This window comes from Ipomoea triloba, chromosome 4 (assembly GCF_003576645.1).
Source record: "Ipomoea triloba cultivar NCNSP0323 chromosome 4, ASM357664v1".
Classification (NCBI taxonomy): domain Eukaryota; kingdom Viridiplantae; phylum Streptophyta; class Magnoliopsida; order Solanales; family Convolvulaceae; genus Ipomoea; species Ipomoea triloba.
This window is the reverse complement of record NC_044919.1, coordinates 27,380,114-27,392,038: the sequence shown is the minus strand read 5'-3', so window position 1 is coordinate 27,392,038 and position 11,925 is coordinate 27,380,114.

The window sequence follows — 11,925 nt, the reverse complement described above, 5'->3', positions numbered from 1 at the left end:
GGGGGGGGGGGGGGGGGGGGAGAATAATCACATCTATACATTTGGGATGATCAACAACTCAAAAATATGAGAAACTAAGAAAAAATGACGTAAGATTTTCATAATTATTATACTTTGTATGTGCACTAGGTAAAACTTCAGAGTGCACTGATATGTTACAATGCAACTGGCTTGAGTACACTTTTACAAATTTGAGTGCACTATTATATATCCTTGGATGCACTCCTAAGCTTTGCCCAGTTCAAATTCAAAGTTCGTAATATTTATGAAATTTAATTGCGTTTTTTTCCTTATTTTCGAGATGTTGATCATCATCCTAGATGTACGAATAAAATAATTCTACATTATATATATATATATATATATATATATATATATATATATATATATATATATATACCTCTGTGTGTGTGTGTGTGTCACACTGGTTCGCCGGAGGGAAAAGGTGGAGACTAAAGGCTTCATCACCGCCGCAGCTGCTTCGTCGGTTGTGCTACGTCACCACCACTACTACCTGCTAGTCTATTGAATATTAAGAAACCTTTATTGAATATTAGGAAACTCCTAGTAGGGTGGACTTAGTTTCCTATTCCTATTATGATAGATTTGATATGTAGTTTAGTATATATAGAGGTACTTAGGAACATAGAGAATCGCCTATTGTAATCTTTCATTATAATATATTCATATATTCATATTATTCTCTGGTTTTCTCACATACTTTGCTTCTGCCTAACTGGCGGGTGGTTATTATTCTCCACCCGCCAAGTCTTTCAATCCCTCAATTTCAACATAGTATCAGACTATCAGAGCCTAAACCCTAAATAACATTTTTGTTTCCCCTGGTCGTTGCGCACCGGAGTGCTACCGCGACTGTTTTCTTGTTCCGACATCTGCCTTGTGGTTCTTCCCCCAAACCAACACCACAAGCCTAATCGGAGCCTCGTCGCGAGCCTGGTGCTGAAATCCGGTCGCCATTGGCTTCCTCTAAATAATATTGGAACCTGAGGCAGATTTTGTTGTTCTTTTGAATAATATTATGGCTTCTTCTCTCACCATTGGTACCTCTTCTCTGTTGTGTTTCTCTCAAGCTAGTACCACTAGTACTTGGATTCTAGACACAAGGGCCTCAGACCACATTTCTAGTTATCTATCTCTTATGACCAATGTCACAAAGTCTAAGAATTTGCCTATGGTTACCTTAACTAATGGTCATCAAACACCAGCTGCTGGTGTTGGTCAGGTTTCTCCTATGCCATCTTTCCCTTTAGAGTCAGTTTTATATATTCCTAATAGTCCTTTCAACCTTATCTCTGTGAGTAAAACTACTCATACCTTGAAATGTTCCATAACCTTTTGTGCGAATTCAGTTGTTGTGCAGGATCGTAGTACGGGAAAAGTGATTGGTATCGGGACTATGTCACAATGCCTCTATTACTTTCGTGGTGGTGATCATGCTGCCTATGCTTCCACAAACTCTCATATGTTTTTCCATAGTTGTTTGGGCTATCCTAATCTCTCCAAACTTTGACGGATGGTTCCAAGTTTGTCTTTAGAATCAGTAGATTGTGAGTCATGTCACATTGGAAGCAACCACGTAAGTCTTTTTCACGGAGAGTCTTGATTTAGTTCACACTGATGTCTGGGGTCCATGTCATGTCAATTATACTTTGGGGTTTCGTTATTTTGTCACTTTTACTGATGATCATTCTAAGTTATTCCATATTTTTCAAAAATTTTGAGTTGAAATACACACTCAATTCGGTAAACTCATTCGTGTTTTGCGTAGTGACAATGCTAAGGAATATCTCTCTAATCCATTTCAGTCCTATATGACCTCTCGAGGCATGATACACCAACGGTCGTGTGTTTACCAGAACAGGGGGAGCCATTGTCTGACCGAGAATGATACAGGAGGTTAATTGAAAAATTGAATTATCTTACAATCACACGACCAAATATCTCTTTTGCAGTGAGTATTTTGAGTCAATTTCTTGAAAACCCTTGTGATACCCATTGGGATGTTGTTGTTCAGGTTCTAAGGTATATCAAGAGATCTCCAGGAAATGTTTGTTATATGAAGATAGAGGACATGCTTAGGTTGTTGGATATTCTGATGCAGATTGAGTTGCTTGTCCATTTGACAAGCGTTCTACTTCGGGTTATTGTGTACTCATTGGTGATAATCTCATATCTTGGAAAAGTAAGAAACAAGATGTTGTTGCCAGGTCCAGTGCTGAAGCTAAATACTGAGCTATGGCCCTTGCCACGTGTGAGCTCATGTGGTTGAAGTATTTACTACAAGAATTGCAATGTGGCAATGTTGCTCAAATGACACTAATATGTGACAACCAAACAGCTCTACATATCGCCTCAAATCCCGTTTATCATGAGGGGAATAAACACATCGAGATTGATTGCCACTTCATTAGGGAGAAGATTGTGTCAGGGTGCATTAAAACCAGCTTTGTCAATTCTGCAGATTAGTTAGCTGATGTCCTAACAAAATCTCTTAGAACTCCTAGAGGTGAGTATATCTGTAACAAACTTGGAGCATATGATTTATACCTCTAGCTTGAGGGGGAGTGTTGAAACCCTAAGCCCTTTTAGGAATGGGCCCATTAGTTTAATAGTCTATTCTTGTCTAAATAGGAGATATCTGTACAGTTTTTAGTAGAGAATACAATGAATCCATTTATTCTTCACATGGTATCAGAACCTAAAACAAATCCTAAATAAACCCTAGTTGTTCAGCCACCACCGTTGCCGAAAGTTCAACATTTTTCCGATCATATCTCCCTCTTCTGATCTCCGTTTAAGGCGCAGTTACCTCCGTTGGACTTGCCTTGAAGAGGTGCTCCTATCAATTTTTTCAGATCCTCCATCTCTGCCGGTCAACGGTCAACTTCGTCGGTCAACGATCAACGTCACTGACCATTCCCTGAGCCGTTTTCTTGTCATTCTTTGGACCCTTTTTGGTGAAATGTGAAGGCTTTTGTTGGGTTTGTTGCCAAACTTCTCGCTATGGTGTTTGTGTTTTGGTATAACCGTGTTTATTTCTTTATCTCCGGTATGCCTTATCCCATGGGTATTCAGTTTCAGCAATATTATAATGGCATTTGATTATTTCCCATGTTTCAAGTAAGGCCGTAAGGGAGAGTGTGTCTATCTATAATCAAACGGTGTTATAGTTTACTTATTTTAATTTTTTTTCCTGGTTATCTTTATCTCGTTGCTTTGGGTTTATCTTCATTACTATGGGCTCTACTGCATCCTTTGCTATTCTTTGCTCCCTTTTCGCCTCTACCGCTCTCAATGAAGTTCAATGAAAGCTTTGTTAGCATGTCCTACTCTATCCATGGTGTGTTCATCTCCATTCCTGAGGTTCATGTTCAACTCCATCCTTGGTGTGTTCACCTTTATTCCCAAGGATTGTGTTCATTCTTAGTGTATTCGTCTTCATTCCCAAGGAAGGGACATGCATAACACAATCTCTTTTGAAGTTATCCATCCTAGAGTGCTTATGTTGCTGTGGTGGTGTTCGTGTTAATCTTTACCCTTGGTGCCGTCATTCCCAAGGATGTTCGTGACAAGCTTCACCGTTGATGCATTTCCAAGGGTTGTGTATACCATTGTCCCTCCAAAGCCATCCAGCACTGTTATCCTCTGGTTGCTTTTAATTTTCATTTGTAATTTTGAGTGAGGTAGAGTGTTTGTTTTGATCCAAGCTTGGAACTTTAAAATGTTCCAGCTTGAGGGGGAGTGTTGAATATTAGGAAACCTTTATTGAATATTAGGAAACTTCTAGTAGTGTGGACTTAGTTTCCTATACATATTAGGATAGATTTGGTATGTAGTTTAGTATATATAGAGGTACTTAAGAACATAGAGAATAACCTATTGTAATCTTTCAATATAATATATTCATATATTCATATTATTCTCTGATTTTCTCACATACTTTGCTTCTGTCTAACTGGCGAGTGGTTGTTATTCTCCACTTGCCAGGTCTTTTAATCCTTCTGATACGAGATTTCCCTTCAAGTTTCAGCGTAAACAATTCCCATTAATGCTCACATATGCCATGACTATCAACAAAAGCTAGGGTCAAATACTAACTCATGTTGTGTTATTGCTAAAAAAACCGGTGTTTAATCACGGTCAATTGTACGTGACTTTTCTAGAGTCACACATCCTGATAGCCTAAAGGTGTTAGCTCTAGAAGATGATGGACAAGATTATGTTACTACTACCAATGTCGTCTACAAAGAGGTTTTCAATAATGTCTAATTCGAACCGGTGATATTATATTTTTTTAAAGAGCACATTTGTCCAAGTTATACAAATCATAAACACTGATATATAAAATCTCCAAAGTATCAACATTGGATGCTTACATCTACATATTTGCTATTAATTCAACAATTATTTGGTCGAATTCAAGTAAGGATAACATCACAAAACATAATCGATCCAAACCATTTTTCAATTACATTATATAATATTTGATGTTATAATTATATATCAATCCAAATATTCTTACAATATTATAACAAATCCATTCCGTGCACTGCACGAGTGAAAATACTAGTTGTATAAAATAAATAAGTCATAAGTTGTAATATTCATACATAATTCGACATGATACTCGACTCTCTTTGTATCGAAGTCATCTATCATAAAGAAGATTTGCTCTGTGCAATCACTTTTTTTGTCTTATTCATTTATTTACTTTATTATTTGATGTTAATCCATACATACTAATATAATCAATATCAACAATAAATATCATTACTATATGCCATGCACATCTAATGTATACCATAATTGATTTGTGAATGCATGTTAATTTTATTTGTACTCTGCCATCTGAGCACAAGGTGTTTGCCTAGTCCTTTCTTTAATAGTTCTATTAAGATTTACAACAACAATAACCAAAAAGATATACTAGTAACTTTTGTTACGCTGTTGAATTTCTTTTTTAAAAATGAGATAGATTTAAATAGTAGTCAGCGTTTTACGGTTTTAATCACTCAATCATGGTGTAAGATCCTAGTGCAACTTGGAGAAAAAATATGAGGCGAACTTCAATTAGTAATAAGAATCAATTAGAATTTTGCAAAGTAACAATAAATTTTAACAAATTCGTTAATTGAAGAATAAAAATTTCACTTCACTAATAATTTAAGAACTAAAGGTAGTTATAATATAGATACCCAACAACTTTGTATTCAAAGTAATATTTTCAATTTTAAATATTTGAAAAACTGACAGATTCACCTCATTAATTCCAAATTTACGGTAGCCATCCGCAGGCATATATGGAAAGAGGTGAGCTCATATGGGCAGCGAATGAGAATAAATTGAAAGGTCGGAGAAATGCCAATAAAATTATTGAGATGACAGAAACAGGTTATTTCGAACACATTATTATTGACTCATTAGATAGCAACATATATATATATATATCACTGTTGAAAAAAGTCTCCGCTTAGACGCTAGGCACCCCTAGACTGAGGCGAATTGCTTCCTAGGCGTCCGCCTAGGTGGCCGGCCGCCTAGCGCCTAACTCGGTCGATTTGGCCGAATTTGACCGAGTTAACTCACCCAACTCGGCAGAGTTAGCCCAGTTAACTCAAACAAGTCAGCCTTGTTAATTTTTTTATTATATTTATATATATTTAAATTTATTTGTTTATATAAGTAAGAGAAGTAAGAGAGATATATATAATATATATAATATAATATATGACATACACCTACACACCAATCGTTATACCCTGCACCACGGTACACATAGCAATGTGCACCACGTACATAAAACGACGTCGTTTTGGTGTTAGTAGACGTGGGCGCGAATGACTCAGGGAATTCATTATCTATAATACACATAATCATTATCTATAATACACAGAACGTTTGCCTAGAATACACAGAATGTTTGCCCAGAATACACAGAATATTAACACAAAATACACAGATGCTAGTGGACGCGAATGACTCCAAAGAATTCATTATCTATAATACACATAATCATTATATAGAATACACAGAACGTTTGCCTAAAATACACAGAATGTTTGCCCATAATACACAGAATATTGACGCAAAATACACCGAACTCATCCTTCTAACATTCGAATGCACAAACACATCACAACTTGTGTTAATAACATGAATACACATAATATTTACACAAAATACACAGAACTCATCCTCCTAAACATTCGAATGCACAAACACATCACAGCATGTGTTACTAACATGAAATCACAACATGTGTTACTAACATGAATACACATAACGGTTGCCTATAATACAGAGAACAGTTGCCTAGAATACACAGAATGATTGCCTGGAATACACAAAATATTAACATAAATACAGAGACCGGCCGAAACGGGAAAACGTGATTTCCAAAAAAAACGGATGATTAGTTTACAATGCTCAAAACGACGTTGTTTAGGTACGTGGTGCACAGTATAATTTGCCCCTACACACATGCATTATTTTTTTTAGGCAAAAGGGTCAAATAGGTCCATGTACTACCATTGATTGTTCATCTAGCACCATGAACTAAAATATGGTCCATCTAGGCCATTATACTCTTAATAATTTTTCATCTAGCATTTTTAGCCTATTTCTAACAAGTTACCCATCTAATTTGATGACATGGAAAAATAAAATTAGAAAAATGATGACATGTTATTTATGTGGATGTTTTGGATGATTTTACCCTATTTCATTAATGAAGAAAATGATTTCTTGCAATGAAATATGATACAAATCAAAGTTGTTATATAATGTTTTAATTACAGTGTACTACACTACTGTGTATGTATAGTGGGGTATTCAAAATTGTTCGGCAATGAAATTCCATGAAAGTCGATATATGAAAATTAAATATAATAACTTAAGATATTGTATTGGGTAAATTTTATTATTTTTTAAAAAATAATTTAATTTTCATATATCGATTTTAATGGAATCTCGTTGTTGAACGACATTGAATAGCCCGCTATACATACACAGTATACTGTAATTGAAACTTTATATAGCAACTTTGATCTCTGTCATTTTTCATTGCAAGAAATCATCCAAAAATACAATATCTTAAGTTATTCAATTATCCAAAAATCTAAAAATATTAATTTATTTTTAAAATAAAATAAAATTTACTCAATACAATATCTTAAGTTATTATAAAAATAATTTAATTTTCATATATCGATTTCATTGAAATCTCATTGCCGAACGATAGTAAATACCCCGCTATACATACACTGTAGTTAAAACTTGAACTAATATCATTTTTGGTCCCACGACTTTCGAGGTCTTATCACTTTTGGTCCACAACTTTAAATTTTTTCAATTTTGGTACCTAACTTTGTTATTTTTATCAGTTTTGGTCTTTCCGGCCAAATTGATGGCAAAATGTTGCAGAATTTTATATTTTAAGGACAAAATCATTAGCTCAAAGAAAGATCTTCAATATCTAAACAAAAGAAAAACCATATTAAGAGAAAAATAAAGATTTGTCAATCGTCGATGCTATAAATCTCATAGATCTCTATCTAGTTTCTGTCTGTCTTCCCCATTATTTGCACCAATAAAACACCTATAAATATGATTTTACAGTGATTTTGTTTAGATAATGAAGACGTTTCATTGAGATGACGATTTTACCCTTAAAATATAAAATTCGACAATATTTCACCGTCAATTTGGCCGAAAGGATCAAAACCGATAAAAGTTATAAAGTTAGGGACCAAAATTGAAAAAATTTAAAGTTGTGCACCAAAATTGATAAAATTCAAAAGTCGTGGGACCAAAAGTGATATTAATTCTTAAAACTTTATATAGCAATTTTGATTTCTACCCTATTTCATTGCAAGAAATTATTTTTTTCATTAATGAAATAGGGTAGAAATCATCCAAAACATTCACATAAATAGCATGTCATCATTTTTTCTAATTTTATTTTTCCATGTCATCAAATTAGATGGGTAACTTGTTAGAAATAGGCTAAAAATGCTAGATGAAAAATTATTAAGAGTATAATGACCTAGATGGACCATATTTTAGTTCATGGTGCTAGATGAACAATCAATGGTAGTACATGGGCCTATTTGACCCTTTTGCCTTTTTTTTTATAGGTCGTCGCCTAGGTACCGCCTAGACTGCTTAGGCGCTAGGCGCTAGTCTACCGCTCGACTAGCGCCTAGCGATATATATATATAATTCAGTTCTCGTGCGGTTGGTGTGTCCCGTGCGGTTAAATCTAAGTCATTGATCTTACTTAAATCAACGTTCATGATTAACATAATTAAAAAAATGTGGTGACAATTTGATAATTTTTGGATTTAGGTCAAATTTAAGATGAGGGATTTTCCTTCTTAAGGTGCGTGGTTTTTGTGCTTAAGGTGCGTGAGTTTTGTGCATAAAGTGTGTGGGTTTTGTGCTTAAGGTGCGTGAGTTGTGTGCTTAATGTGAGTAGTTGTTGAAATTTAAGGTGCGTCAACTTGAAGCTTAAGGTGGGTGATTTTCCTTCTAAGGTGCGTGATTTGTATGCTTAAGGTGCGTGAGTTGTTGAAACTTAAGGTGCGTGGTTTGTGTGCTTAAGGTGAGTCACTTTAATGCTTAGGTGCGTCAGTGTTGAAACTTAAAGTGCCCAATTTTAAAACTTTAGGTGTGCGGTTTGTGTTGTTAAGGTGCTTTGTTTGTGTACTTAAGGTGCATAGTTTCCCGTGCGTAGTTTAAGGTGTGTAAGGTTAAAGTTTAAAGTGCAGAGGCTTGTAGATGTGGTATTGTGCATCTGTGTTACAATGTGAGTGCATCACTATTGTAGTTGTGGTGCATATTGGTGTTATTTGTAGTGCATTATTCTATCATTAGGGTTTATTGTCGTGAAGTTTTATTTTTGACTCCTGAATGTGACTGTTAAATATTAATTATTAAAAAGAGTTGTTTGTTTCCATCCTTATTGTTAGAGAAGAAACAGGTTAGCAAAGCATATTGTGCAAAGAATGTTTGATTATTTTGTCACAGTTTGATGCTTCTATGTGGACTAATTTGACCTTAGCCATATATTCCCTATTATATATTATGGTAATAACATCCTTAATTTTAGTAGATGGATGCGCAGATCACAACCATGCATTTGTTGATTTTAATAGTCAAAATTAGACCACAGTTCGTCATTTCTTACCTAGGCATGGTTCTCATGGAAGTCATACTATATATATATATATATATATATATATATATATATATATATATAGAGAGAGAGAGAGAGAGGAAGGTTCATGTGCAAAGGAACTTCCAAGTGAAAATGGAGTGAGATCTTAGTCATAGATTAATCTTGATTAAATGGACAAAAAGGCACGTGTTTTTTTTCTCAAATGCTAATAAGGGGCTTTTTTGTATTTTTCCTAATATCTATATATATTATTGTTAACCGCCTTTTACTCTTCGTGTGAGATCAAAGTCTTGTTCTTCTTTCTCTGTATCTAAATTTCACGTGCATAAATTTATTTGCAGCATAAGGTGTGTTGCATGACTTCGTACCTTAAGGTGCACACATTTAACTGTAAGGTGCAAAACTGTATAACTTAAAGTGCATATAAATTTAAAGCATAGGTGCACAACTATGAATCCTTGATTTCCTTGCATTAAAAGTTAAGAATTACTACTTCCACGACATAGGTGCATAACCTTAAACCTTAAGGATGGCAACTTTCCTCTTTAAGGTGCATGAATTTAAAGCGTAAGGTGCACAGCTTTGAATCCTTGATTGTCTAACATTAAAACTTATGAACTATGACTTCTACATCGTAGGTGAATAATGTTGAACCTTAATAAGCACAATTTTCCTCTTTAAGATGCATGAATTTAAAGCGTAAGGTGCACAACTATGAATCCTTGATTGCCTAACATTAAATATTAGGAATTACTACTTCCATGTCGTAGGTGCATAATTTTAAACCTTAAGGAGCACAACTTTCCACTCTAAGGTGCATGAATTTAAAGCGTAAGGTGCATAACATTGAATTCTTGATTGCCTAACATTAAAGATTATGAATTACAACTTCCACGCCCTGTATGTGCATAATGTTGAACCTTAGGGAGCACAACTTTCCCCTTTAAGGTGCATGAATTTAAAGCATAAGGTGCACAACTATGAATCCTTGGTTGCCTAACATTAAAAATTAGGAATACTACTTCCACGTTGTAGGTGTATAACTTTAAGCTAAGGGGGCATAAATTTGCACCTTAAGGTGCATAAATTTGCAAAAACTTTAAAACTGCGCAGATGAATTTGCAGGTGCATAAGTTTGCTCATTAAGGTGCATAAATTTGCACCTTAAGGTGCATAAATTTGCTTGAAGATGTTACATGCATTGTCAATTTCTTCATGCCTGAGCTCTTAAGCTTCTTCTTGCAAGTGAGTGATTAATTGATGTGTTGAAGATGCAAAGACAACAAGGAGTATTGGAGAAGATGTCGTAGCTTTGCTTTATTTTCTACTTTTATACCCCTCAACGCGTGAATTCGAACATAATCAATCGTAGATTAAAAATTACACTCAACGGCTGAAATCAAGTGATTAGTGTTAGATGGATAGATGTGATTAATACACATGTTTCACCTGGATCGGAGAAGCTTCACATATGATCCCTTGTCTATATATATATATATATATATATATGGTCATAATCAGGTGTGGCCGCCCCTTAACGTGCGGACAGTGCGGCCACACCACTATGTATACAAATATACACCACTTAATGTTAGAAAATACACCACACAAATATGCATCATTAAGTATGCATCACCAAAAAAATACACCATTGGGTATGCAAATATACACCACACAGTGTTAGCAAACGCACCGCCCGCACGGAAACGCGTGGCCACATTTGAACATATATATATATATATATATATATATATATATATATATATTGTTTAAATGAGAACAAACTACTCTTATAAAAAGTGATAACTGAACTCAACCGCCATAAAATTCATCAAGAGTTTCAGTTAAAAAATAACAGGATCAATTTTTTAATTATTACAATTTTCAAATTTATAATATTTATAAAATTGACCCGTTCTTTTTTCATTATTTTCCAGCAACCTCTACCAATTTTCATGGTTTATCACTGGATCGGAAGCACTATGTAGTTTTGTTAAAGTGCACTCTATAGTTATTTATAATTAATCAAGTGACTAAATTTATCATTCATTTATCAATTATGGACCTGATTTGTAAAAATTGGGAATAATTGAGAGACCAAAATTGAAAAATTTTCTTTATTTTAAATAAAAAAAATGATAATATTTTAATCATATCAATTGGATTTTATTTAAAAAAAAATGAAAGAGGTAAAGATCACTTCTTTTTATTAAAAAAATGGAAAAAAGCGTTGATAGAATGGGCAACTGTGTAATTTAACTCATAATCACCTAAGCTTATGAATGTAATAGTGAATATGTTATTTTAATTTGAGGCATCTGATACCCCTATTGGGCATTTGGGCATCAGCCAGCATGCATGAGGAGTCCAATAATGCTCTCAAGCTGACAGCGATATGATACATCTACACACTTTAAATTTTGCCAAAACAAATGAATTGCGAATAAAGCAAGAAAAGAATCATAGAAAAGGAGTGTCAAAGGGGGAAAAAGGCCAATGGAGATCAGGTGGTGATATGATGGAAAGAACAACAAAACAAAATTTTATTAAAGGCTTAGAGAAAGGGGATTGTTGTATGGACATTGGGGATGTAATGGTTACATCAAGAACAAAAGGATCAATAAATAAATAAACAAATAAATAAATAAATAAATAAATATATATATATATATATATATATATATATATATATATATATATATAGAGAGAGAGAGAGAGAGAGAGGG